The 12,776-nt window shown below is 36.1% G+C and overlaps 1 protein-coding gene across 4 annotated transcripts in view; it reads left to right on the top strand.

Annotated features, from left to right (window-relative positions):
• Positions 1-4,887: 4,887 nt before the first annotated feature.
• The window catches only part of LOC128989951 (zinc finger CCCH domain-containing protein 13-like), a 68,000-nt gene continuing 60,111 nt past the window's right edge, over positions 4,888-12,776 (top strand). For 3 of the 4 annotated variants that reach the window (XM_054412120.1, XM_054412118.1, XM_054412121.1), the window contains exon 1: positions 4,891-4,995. The gene's annotated coding sequence lies outside the window, so the exon portion shown is untranslated. Of the gene's footprint in view, positions 4,996-12,776 lie in introns of all 4 variants that reach the window. The other variant, XM_054412119.1, reaches the window with a different exon arrangement.

Below are 12,776 nucleotides of genomic sequence, written 5' to 3' on the forward strand. Positions count from 1 at the left end.
TAACCCAAGGGAAATATGAAAATTGAATTATATAATATTGCATTGTCATCCATTTGTGAGCTATGTTTCAAGTTTCAAGTCTCTAGCTCATCGGGAAGTATCCAAATTTGCAAGAAAGCGATTTAATAAAAATAAGGCCATGGGGCATAGCCCGAGGGAAATATGAAAATTAAATTATTTAATGGTACTTACGTATTATACGGAGGCCACTTATTTTACAGCGCGCTGCGGCGGTTAGGTTAGGTTGGGTTATCATAAGTTTTTATGACTCATCTCGTATAGTTCGATTCATAACGAAACTAAGAAAGTTCTACAAACATATTTATGATAACCCAACTTAACCCAACCGCCGCAGCGCGCTGTAAAATAAGTGGCCTCCGTATAATACGTAAGTACCGATTTAATATTGCATTGTCTTCCATTTTTGTGAGCTATGTTTCAAGTTTCAAGTCTCTAGCTCATCGGGAAGTTAGTATAAAATTGATTTCAAAATTTGTACCGGACAAGAAAGCGAGCTAATAAAAACGTTTTAATTATTAAAAAACGTTTTAATAATATAAGACATCAACGCATTAAAGCACACCAAAAGTCTACATTTCAATTGTTATCAGCTGATAACTGTGGATGATCAATTTCCAAAGAATAATTTGTAATATGTATTTTATGGTATTTTTTTAGTGAGGCGGCAAAATATTCCACTTTTTCCTAAGATCATCCAACTCCAGCTGTTTACAAAGCACGTCCACGAGTGGCCTTATTGTGGAAGAGATGGGACTGAGTGAAAACAAACCTAACTCAACCGTAGCTAATTTAATTTGCGGAACCACTAGGTATACCACTAGAGCTACCACACTACAAGCAGATGAACCTGATAACCTTTAGCTCAGCTGTTACGTCAGCTGTGCTGGTCCGGAAGTAGATTGTAAACACATTACGTGTTTATTAGTGCGAGAACTGACAAAATGGAGAAGAAAGTAGCGCCATTTGTAGAGGTCGAACCTGAAATTACCATAATTATAAACTTCCCGTCCACATTTGGACAATGGGAGGAAGACATGGAATCCCCGACCACTTACGCTTACTTCCGATGCCGCTATTTTTTTGAAATGATATATTTCTGTGGGAAAACTGAAGTACAAGACAGTGTTGTGTCAGCCGTTCATTCAAGAATGGCTATCACTTGATGCCTGTAAACCACGATGTTAAAAATTCACTTGTTCTCTGGGAACAGATTAGTCAGATTTATGTCTATCTGGATAAAAATGCCAAATATTTGTTGGATGGTTTCGGTTTTATGATTCAATAATAGGTGTTCATCTTTTTTAGTCATCGTTGACACCAAGATTGATTTTTTGACAGTATAAAAATAGGTTAACACCTTAATTAATCCTTAATGTTAATTATACCTTAATGTTTATAAATCCTAATTTGTAGTCTGGGATGTTCATAATTTTTAATTTTTAATCTAAATAGTAGTAGGTGCACATTTTAACCCGAATATGATTCAAGGAATAGTGTAGACTGGAGTAAGATGATCTGTGTAGCTTTAGATACTGATCAACTGTTTTACTAGCCAGTATCTTTAAGCCCAAACGACCAGGGACAGTTGGGTCCAGTTTCGAACCATCAAAAAGCTTATTTTCTCAGGATCGATTCGGAAACCTTTTGTTAGGTGAGCACTGTAAACGTAAACACTCATGATATACAACCAATTGTTGTTCATGGGCAATGCTGAATTCACCGATGATGTCCCCAGGTCTTGTGAGTTGCGCAATAGCTAATTACCGCCAATCGATCGTTATAAGCTAATAGCAGACTCCTTAGTTCTTCCTCCTGCTTTCTCCATTCGCTTGGAGCTCTGACCCGTCACTCATCTCCGTGTGGAGTCGGTAACAAACAGGGTGTGTACTGTGTATTTACCTAGTCCAAAGGAGAGGGGGAGGGTCCATATTCAGCAGCTTGATTTCAATACCGTTCATCATAGATCACTTATCAAAAATGATTGTTAGCTCTGATTCATCACAGAGAAGTAACGAACTTCCTTACTTCCCCGTGGGTTCATCGTTCATCGAATGATAGAACCCAACAGTAATCCAATAACATAACGCAATATGAGTTAATGTCCTGCTAGTGGAACGTCAATGAATATATTTTTTCATCTTCTGTCGCTCATATATTCACTGCAAAGTTGTGGCTTGTTTGGTCAACATACTGACGTCTTCAGAATGACAGTGTAGGTCCGTAATAATCACGTCATATAAAACTGTAATTACTAGGCGTACGCTCATTCTTCACGTATTGGGACGAAACGAAAATAAAGAATTAAAGGGGTAATAAGTCTGACCCACAGAGCAGAGATCTCTTGGTGGGATTCACCATCCTATCCTTTGGTCAAGTCTTAGCTCTGAGACATAATTTTGAGCCTTCAGTAAGGACTCAAAGTCATGGAGAGAAGCAACTTATTTCTACAAAGGGGTAATAAGTCTGACCTACAGAGCAGAGATCTTGGTGGGATTCACCATCCTTTGGTCAACAAGTCTTAGCTGAGAAATCATATTAAGAGCCTTTAGCAAGGACTCAAAGTCATGGAGGAAAGCGACTTTCCACAAAAAGAGTTATATATCGACAACGAAATCAAGAAAAGTGATCCTGATAACTCTCTTGATTTCGTTAAAGAATATGTAGAACAGATAATATCTGAAATTTTGTTAGGGAAGCAAAAGAATAAGGATGAGCCATAAGAAATTGAATGTATCACTTAAAAGAGTCTGCTAATATAACTTATAACTGAATATTATTCTATTTAAGGTTTCCATTACGTTGCTGACAGGGACATAAAATTATAATGGTTTACAAAAAGTAAAATTCTGTTTTCATACCTTTTACTAAGTATATAATTTTAGAATATACTAGCTGTGTACCCGTTCTACGCACGGGGATCTTATAATATTCAGTTGAAACCTTCTTATATAACGAACAGCAGTTGGTTTGCATATTATTTTAAGATATGCTGGCCAAACTATTATACATAGCTTCATTTTATGTTGTTTTTTGTTGTTCCGGATCGGTATGACAATCAATAAAAGGTTAAATTACCTCTGTGTCTGCCGGTCGATCCTATAACGGTAGGCTTACTTTTATTTTTACTATCTGATCTCGTTTGCATGGCTCAATCACGTCCTGGTTGAAGTTCGTTCGCTACGCTCACTCACCTGTATGTTGGAGCTCGTTCGCTGCGCTCACTTTCCTTCAGGTTAGCTCGTTCGCTACGCTCACTTGCCTTCAGGTTAGCTCGTTCGCTACGCTCACTCGCCTCCAGGTTGCAAATTAGCTGTTGTCATAAATGTAAAAGAAATAATAGTGCTAGTGCTGCACCCTGTTGGTAATCCTTGTAACTTTAATGCTATTGAACATCACAGAACAGAACCAACTTGTTTAATTGAAACAGCTGTTAAGATTCAATAATTTCATTTCTCATAAGGTTAACATGGGCTTCCAGAAATTCCATGTCAAAAATCGACAAAAACTTGATTTTCAAGGGTTTACTGTTAAATATCTAACTGTCTCATATTCGATGAAATACGTCTAAAACCATCTCATATATGTATAGTATTTGGAAAATAAGTTTCAGGCGGGACAGTGCTATAGTTATTGAGGAGTAGTTGTAATAAAGTGCGTATTTTAGCGTTACCAAGAGAATGACAGATAGACAGACAGACAGACAGACAGACAGACAGACAGAAATTGAGATAAGGTTTGATTCGGTTTCTCTGACCTATGAAATGTAAAAATAACCAAAAAGTTCATTATTCTAAGCAATGTACAGACAAAACTCTAATTTTATTTATATAGATAATATTCTAAAAATATAGTCCGTTTTTTTAAATTATAAAATATAATTTTCCTAAACTTACATGAAAAAAACGGACTTTCTACATAGCACTCAAAGTAGTTGATTCCTTATTAACAGTTATTAACAGTGATTTAACCTACTTAAGTCCACTTTATCTCACTAGTTTAACTTTTCCGCATTCCTGTATTTCGAGCAAACAATTCAAAATAGCGTGCTTGTAGGCACTTAATGTACTAAAAACAAGTTAGCAACAAAAAACCAAGTTAATATAACTTTCACTCTTCAATTGTTTTACAACTGCATGTCATTTTCATTGAACGTGTTTTTTCAGCTTTTCATTTTCATATTTGCATGTAGAACTGATGTATCTGTACAACATTTATCAGCATGTAATAAGCATCTTGTCGCATGTATGTATCATGTATCACAATATGTAAAACGAGTGTAAAAATGGTGTTTGCTGTAAAAATTAATAAATAAACAATGCTAAATTGATCAGCTGGCGCAGTTGTCAATCCATTTGGCAAACCTTTGACGGGGGGGGGGGGATAAATCACATCTATCCACTCTACTTGACATTTTGCCTTAAAATAATAGCTCTACACCTGATCAAGCAACAGACATTAAGCACAAAAAAGTGGTGAGGGAACTTCCCCTCAAAACACATACATTTTGTGAACAGTGTATAATAGAAATGCTACCAATACGGACATGTGCTGCTTGTAGTAATTTGAATTTCATACATGTATTTTTTAACCCTATCTCTGGTTTATTGGATTATTTTCTACCAAACCTGTCGATTATGATGTACGGGAAATGGAAAGAAAACTCCATTTCCACGGAGGAAGATCCGGTCCAATTTATTCGTCTTCCCCTTTCACTCACTTCGTTTCGGTGAACCCAGTCCAGTCTAGTCAGTCTGCCTCCACTCCAGTCCAGTCTATCTAATTCAATTCCCCGCCCGAATTGCATCGCCATCGACTCGAGACGCCATGATCGCCATCTGCATCTATTTCTATGATCTGATCCGATCCGCCATTTTGTGTTGTGGGTGACTTAGTTCTTTCTTCGATCAGTGTTGTTACTTTTGTAAATTAATTTCAGTGACTCAGCTTTCTAAGGAAAGAATTTCAATTCCTCAGGTAAATATGTAGTTAGTGATATTTTGATGAACTTGTCTGTTCAAGAAATATAGTTGAAATAAGCCTCAGCGAAAGTTTAAATCTATGCCCGCTTGTAAGTCGCCGAACTGCCTAGGCCTAGGGTATGAAATGCCGGTAATACTGAACTTATTCTACCTATGTCATATTACATGTTTTGCCTTAGGTACCTACCAAAATTATACAATTTTAAGAGCTTTTTTACCATTGGCACTTTTGGTGGAAACGCCTAACTTAAGTTAGGCTCACCCTGAAAATCAGGAACAATGCTAGAAATCTGCGATTTTAGGGCATGAAAACCATCTCCGGTACTGTTTCTTAACTGTTCTATCCTAATATCGATTGAAACTATCGAATTGAAAATATTAATCATTTTTACCAGCCTAGGCCTAGGTCTGAGTCCCCTAATTAGTCCTACCTATCAATTTTAAAATTAAACTCTCCTACCTAACCTAACTAACCAAACTTGGTGATAGTGAAATAATTGAATCAAGGTTGGGTACACTTCCATAACTTATCTGTTGGCACAAACAACCGAATGAGTAAGCTAATGATTATTCGATTGTTTAACCCTTTGAGTGCCACGCAACAATAACTAACTTAGGCAACTTAAACAACGTTTTGCACAACACATCTGAAAAAAACTTCACAATGATATGTCGTCGTCGGTACTCTTACCCGAAAAATACATTGATCATGTGAGTTTTAATGGGCATATTGGTTGACTCGGTTGTTATTATGCCTAACTTATAAAACATCGATGATTTCAATCTATTTCTTTATCGAGTCAAGATAAGTTAGGCCTATAGCCTATCGTTCCATGGCACTTTTGGGATGAAATTTTATAGGCCTACTTTCACCGATTTTTATTCTTGCGCACCAGGCCTACGCTTTGCCTCCAAGAAAGAAAACCTGGCACTTTTCAGACAATAGTAGGCTACCACCTAGTAAAAAACTCTGGCACTTTTCGGAAAGTACCAAAATAAATTTCTGGCACCCAAAGGGTTAATTAACTTAAACTTACTTAGGCCTAGGCCGATAACTTATCGATCGTTAGATATATCGATCGATATTTTCGTTCGGTTGTTTGATCTAACTTAAGTTACATTATCAGATATGGAAGTGTCTAGGCTTAAGTTAACTTAATGAAGTTAAGTTAGCCCAGTTAAAAGAAACTGTGGGACCAAACTTCTTTTTAATTTAAGTAAAAATAACTTAAATGGTATTTATCTCATTTACTTTAGTCCTATTTCTTGGCCATTTCAAACACTTTTTCCTCTTCCACTTTTTTCGGCTTAGGCCTAGCCTAGACACATCTTACCGGTAGGCCTAAAATACTTATTTTCAAAAATTTTGATAAGCGTTTAAAATCTCTCAGAGGCCTAAGTTAAATGTTGGCACACTTTTAAATGTGTCAAATAACGTAAGTTATTAAGTTAAACTTACTAACCTTAACCTTGGTTTAACTTAACTTAAAGGCTACCCAAAATCGGTAATTTTTGGCACTTTGTTAACCTAAGCATGGGTTAAGTTAGGTCATTATTCTTAAATATTTCAATAAAAAATTGTAAAAAACAAAGTTGGGTGGGCGGTCAAAATGTGCACCAAACATAACCTCAAGTGATGTGCAGTCCCACTGACTACGCTAGAAGCTATTTCAATGAATTTGTATCAAATTTAGGCCTACAGTCCGGTAGGCTACCGTAAGTGGAGCTCTCAGCTCTGTTTTCACCTTTTCTTCTTTCCTTCTTCCTACCAATATTAGCCTGACTATTAAACATTTAACCCTAAAATAGGATAGGATTTGTTGAACTAATGGTGTTTCAAGGTTATATCGTTATAATTGTTTTTCATGGAACAACATTTAAACATGTATTTTACGTCAAGAGCGATGTATTTTACGATCAAAATTTAGCCATAAACAAGCCAATTACAACATAGGCTATTATAATATTCTACGTAGGCTAAGAATAACATGGGAATTTTAAATTTTTTTTTTTTTTTTAATTTTCTCCGTAACCAATTATGGTAAAAAAATACTTTAATATAGGCCTAGGCCTACTAAATTATTTGTTTTTTTAAGCTCTTTAAAAAGGTCTGGAGAAAAATTGATAAATTGTGTGTTTTAAGGGTAAAAATGAGAAAAACCCATTTTTACCCCATAAATCCCCCCGTTAAACCCCGTTCCCATGGTCCGATCATGCTGGTTTGCGAACTCATTCAAGTTTATCACACCTCACACCTTCAAACCAATTTTTACCAAAATCGGACAGAAATTACTCAAGTTATCGTGCGGATGGACACATATATACAGTCCAACCTCAGTATAACGAATCTGAAGGGACCGAACTGAATATTCGTTATATCAAGGATTTCGTTAAAATGAGGTTCGTTATATAGAGGTTAGGTTTGCAGGAATTTCGCTAAGTCGAGGTTCAGAACCAGCGTCGGTCAATATAGGCCGGGATTTGACCTCATGAAAACACAATTAAATTATCATAGGCTATAATACTTTACAGTACAGTGTTCATTGTACAGTAGAACTTTCTGTATCCAATAGTCAATGGTAGAACCTAAATTATCCGGCATAATAAAGGTGAGGGATCTTGAATATTGCGCAATCATGACAATGGCATTGACGTTGGTACAGGTTAAAAACTGTAAGTTTAAAATCACAGCTTGTTCTAACCCTCCTAAAACCTAGCCAAACACTACATTGCGTAGTCATTAACCATGTAAAAAACAAAACAAAACAGTAGAAAGTTTTGTAAGCTACTGACTGCTCCGTGATAGGCCGGTAGGCTACTTACAGTACAGTACTGATTTATCACAACAGAGGAATGTCAATAATAATCATTAACTATAGCATTGGTGTTGCTAGTTGAAACAAATCGTATTGAAAACAATAAATTATTAGATGAGTCATTATAAAAGTGCATATTCATAGCCAACTTAAAGATAATAAAAACACTCGTAAATTATGGGTTAAAATAACGATGTTACTATTCTTTCTCTTTGCTTATGTTTTTATATTCTTTCTTAGATTTATCTTTATCCAAAAATTGTAAAATTCACCATACAGTAGAACCTCTTTAATCCGAACCCCCCTAATCCGAACGTCCACTAATCCGAACCCCTCATTGCTGTACTCTACACACAGTACAGTAGTTCTTTATTGTATACTGTATTTAATTTACAGTACTGTTTATTCACCATGTTTACTACTGTATTAAATAAACACTGTATTTTACTTTATAAAACATTTTTTTCACTTTTCCCAAAATAATGTTGATCAATTTTAGCCATGTTTTAGGTATTGTTATGTAAGAACAACAATATGTTCTGTAATCCGAACTATTCAATAGTCCGAACTACCCCTGGTCCCAATTAGTTCGGATTAAAGAGGTTCTACTGTATTTACTTATCACCCAATCACAGCTTACTACAGATTACGTCGTCATCAGTCCTCATTGAATGAAATCAGTTCTCAGTTGCAACATAGCGCGCACAGCAGATTGACAGCAGACAGAGATATGTGTAAAACGGAGCAGACGAATGTTAGCGCAAGCGATGACGTCACCTTTCCATTTAATTTGATAAAGAAACAGATTTTCCAAAAACAATACTGGGGTGGGGGATTTGTTACATCAAGGGAAAGACGTAGACAATTCGTTATGCAGAGGTTAAATTCGCAATGTAGAGGTTTTGACAATGATAAATTCGTTATATTGAGGTGTCTTATTTTAGCCGAAATCACGAAAAATTCGTTAAATCAAGGTCGTTGTTATGGTTTGTTCGTTATGTAGAGGTAAAATATACATAGTCTCTTATGGAGAGTTCTAGGGGATTTAAAAAAAATTCGTTATATCAAGGAATTCGTTATATTGAGGTTCGTTATATCAAGGTTAGACTGTATATAGATATATACATAGGTACATAAAAATTTGAACGAATGGTGTTTTTGGCTTCTGGGGACATCAAAATGAAAAAGTAAATCGGTCCCGGGCCTAGGTCTTACCATGAGACGTACGGTACGGAAATAGCTACTTCCCTATAGGGAAATTCACTAATAAATGAACGAGATAATTTAAATAGATCTCGTAATACCCCGAAGTAATAACTTCAACTTTTCCTTTACAGTAGACTCCCTCTTATCCGGACACCTCTCAACCGGACATCGTTTTAACCGGACTACTCGAGGGATGATCAGAATTATGCCCCGATCGGGCAAGACGATGATAATGTGGTTCCCACATCACCGTGGGAAAAGATCAGAATTTTGCCTCATTCGCGCAAGATGATGATCTATACAATAGGCTACATGGCCGAGGGATCACCATTTTTCTGCAATTGCGGGTGGCGGTTGCTATGTACTTACGACTTCGGGGGAGGATAAAATGATGTCTTAACGGCCGCGAGGGGTGATCAGAATTTTGTCTCATTCGTGGTAGACGATGATAATGTCCTCCGCAATGAAAGATTGTCCTCCTCACAATGCAAATTAACTCTTAAAACCCATCCATGACCGCGGGATAATTAATTATAACTAGTGAACCTGTGCGGCTCAATGCCCCGCAAAATAACAAATATGAATTTAGAAAACAAATTCATCGTATTAGGCCTATATATTGACTCGACGTCAAAAATTAAATACAGTAATAATGAAGCCTTGGAAGGGAAGCAGTCCAGCCATGTTCTAGCTGTATATATGTATTATATTTAGTAAATTAATAGGTGTTCAAGTTCAAGTATGTTATAGACAGCGAGCAAGGTTGTAGGGTAGTAATTTTTTAAAGATTTTTAAAACACATTTAACAAAACATTTGATCATATCAAACAAATAGGCCTATGTAGCATATTTTGAGGGTCATAAAAATGCTGCTTGAAGAAAACACACTTTTAAAAATAAACACTAAAAAACTATATTTTTATCACAAAAGCACTTCCATGAATACTACGATTCTTAAAGTTACCTTCAGGAAGATTACTCTGGTCAGAGATTTCCGTAACGAATATGCATATCCTATTAAAAGATGTAGCCTTACTTAAAACAACACATAATATAGCGCTGCAAATGCCAAAGGTAACAGAAATTAGCATCTTTCCATGTTAAAAGGTAAGTTTGTTTCAGACGGTTAATTTTTATCCTCGAAATCAAAATATGTCCCAACTCACTTGTTCCAGTTAAGACTTTACATTCTATTACGTTGTTAACCATTCTGATCACATGAAGCCTTGTGCCATTATTGAGGCCCTTTTTGATGTATTGATATTCCTCATCAATAAAACCACTGCCCCCTTTTATTAGTCTAATCTGTGTCTTGGCAATCCACTGACCTCTATATTTAAACACTCAGTTGGATTTTCTAGATGGGTGTCTCCGCCTTCGTCTGTTTTCAAGGACCCACTATTCTTCCCCTTCGTATACTGACAATTAATTACCTGACTTGTCAAGTTCATGTAGCAATTCATTAATACTGTTAGTTTGTAAAGAAAATTAGATAGGCCTAAAATACTTGGTTTGGTGCTTTCATAACTGCAAACTCAAAATACACCCACAAATGAAAAAGATTCAAGATATTGGTTAAAAAAAAAAACTATGTTTGTGTAATAACATTATTCACATGAAGTAGATGATTTGTTTGATTTGTCGATCAGCTGTTTAGTTTCAAATGAATTAATAATGTCAAAGATTTGTGATTTAAATACACAAATTATTATAGTAAAGTTTTCTAAATCTTGGTAACTTATCCTCCACTAAATTGTACTATTCCCAGCATTAAAATAAAGTAGTAAGATCCATTATGGGTAAACTTTAAGGCACACAATCCTCGATTGAAATGTAGTAGATATACATTAAGAGTCATAATACACAGAAATTATTATGTAGTAGACTTTGACTATTTTTAAGTAACAAACATATGTTTCTGTAAATAAAAATTATCTCCCATGTTATCCTTATGGAGAAATACGAAACTTTAAAGGGCTCCAGGGCCTCAATCTCTCATTATTTCCCTAAAATGAAAGTTTCCTGCACAACTTCACGTTACCCTCTTTCCAATGACACCAAAAACATGTCAATCGGTTCAGTAGTTTCGGAGGAGTAATTGTCACAAAAAACCTGCTTGCGTATTAAATAAGTATATAGATAGATTATGTCTACACAACCATGGAAGATAGATAGTCAGAATTTTGCCTCAATCGGGGGAGACAGTTACGATGTCTACACGGCCACGGGTGATCAGAATTTTGTCTCATTCGCGGTAGACAATGATAATGTCCTCACGTCCGTGGGATATGTTCATAAATTGCCACGATGATGGAAGGCACAGTAGACTCCCTCTTATCTGGACACCTTTTAACCGGACTACACTTGGCGGAAATGACATCTCTTTAATACAAGATACAAGATTCTTTATTTGGTCGATTGAACAGAAATACAGGTATAGACCACGTCAAATTGTTGAGTTAGGCTACAAATACAAATTGAGATATTGCATAGCCTACAGTACCCTACAGGTACCTACATAGTGAATGGACATTTTTGGTGACTAGATTTAGTAGGAACATTTAAGCTGCAAATACCACACAAAGGAATAAAAATATAAAGGTTACTAGACACAAACAATAAACATGTGGAAAACTATAGCTTACAGTAGGCCTGCTTATTTTAACAGAAAACAGATTTTAGTTCGGAAGAAGGTACGTCAAAAAAATCTTTGATTTAAAAAATGGCCTAGATACTAAAAACCTGCAAAGAGTGCTTTTATATATGCTGAAACACATTTGTCTAGCATTTTCTGATAGCCTATTAAACATTTTTACACTTATATTGTCTAACCAACAATGGGTCAAGCTTCTAGCCTATTAAAGGTTTCATCCATCTGCCACTTGTGTCTTGTGCTGTGGTGGTGGCCATCACTTCTAAGTTTAAAATCATTTAGGCCTAAATTGTTCTTAACTCTACAGAGACAAACATAAATGTATAGGCTATATTTACTACAGTCAAGATTTCCTCAGCAACAAATAGATGTTTACTGTGTGCATCGAGAGATGATCTGTTCATGAATCTAATGGCCTTTTTTTGCAGTTTTAGGACCCATGACACATGATTACTGTTGCCCCACGTGCTAATACCATACATCAAATTACTGCGAAAAAAGCAAAGTAGGCACCCCTGAGAAAGTGTTTAGGTAACAAGTTTCGTAAATGCCTCAACAAGCAAATTACCCTATTTAACCTAGTACAGACAGATTGGATATGTGGGTTTCAGTTTAATGTGGAGTCTAGATCAACGCCTAAACGTTTTGCATGGCCCATGTTACAGTGTTCAAAGCTGGGGGTAACTTTACACAAAGAGAAAAGCAAACTTTGAGTTTTATTATTGTTAAGTGACAAACCGTTTGAATTAAACCAGTCAGTGCTTTCAAGCAAGGCATTAGACATTGTTAAACTTAGCTGTTCTAATTCGCTATTAGGCCTACTACTGTACAGAGTGGTGTCATCGGCAAAGATTACAGAATTACAACTTTACTGTCAGGCAAATCATTAATTAAAATTAAAACAAGGTAGGACCCAGCACCGATCCTTGCGGCACACCGCTCTCAACTACTTTCATGATGGGTAGCCTCTGGACCATACAGCAACAATAATAATGGTTTAATTTACCTCTGTCAATATGGTCCTTGCGTAGTTTGTCACTACTGCAGTTTCGTGCTCGTGGAGCACATCATCAGGTGAAGGTCACAAAAAGTTAAAACATT

The sequence above is a fragment of the Macrosteles quadrilineatus genome, unplaced genomic scaffold (assembly GCF_028750875.1).
Source record: "Macrosteles quadrilineatus isolate MER2022 unplaced genomic scaffold, UCM_ALF_1.0 Scaffold_3__2_contigs__length_128488019, whole genome shotgun sequence".
NCBI classification, from domain to species: Eukaryota; Metazoa; Arthropoda; class Insecta; order Hemiptera; family Cicadellidae; genus Macrosteles; species Macrosteles quadrilineatus.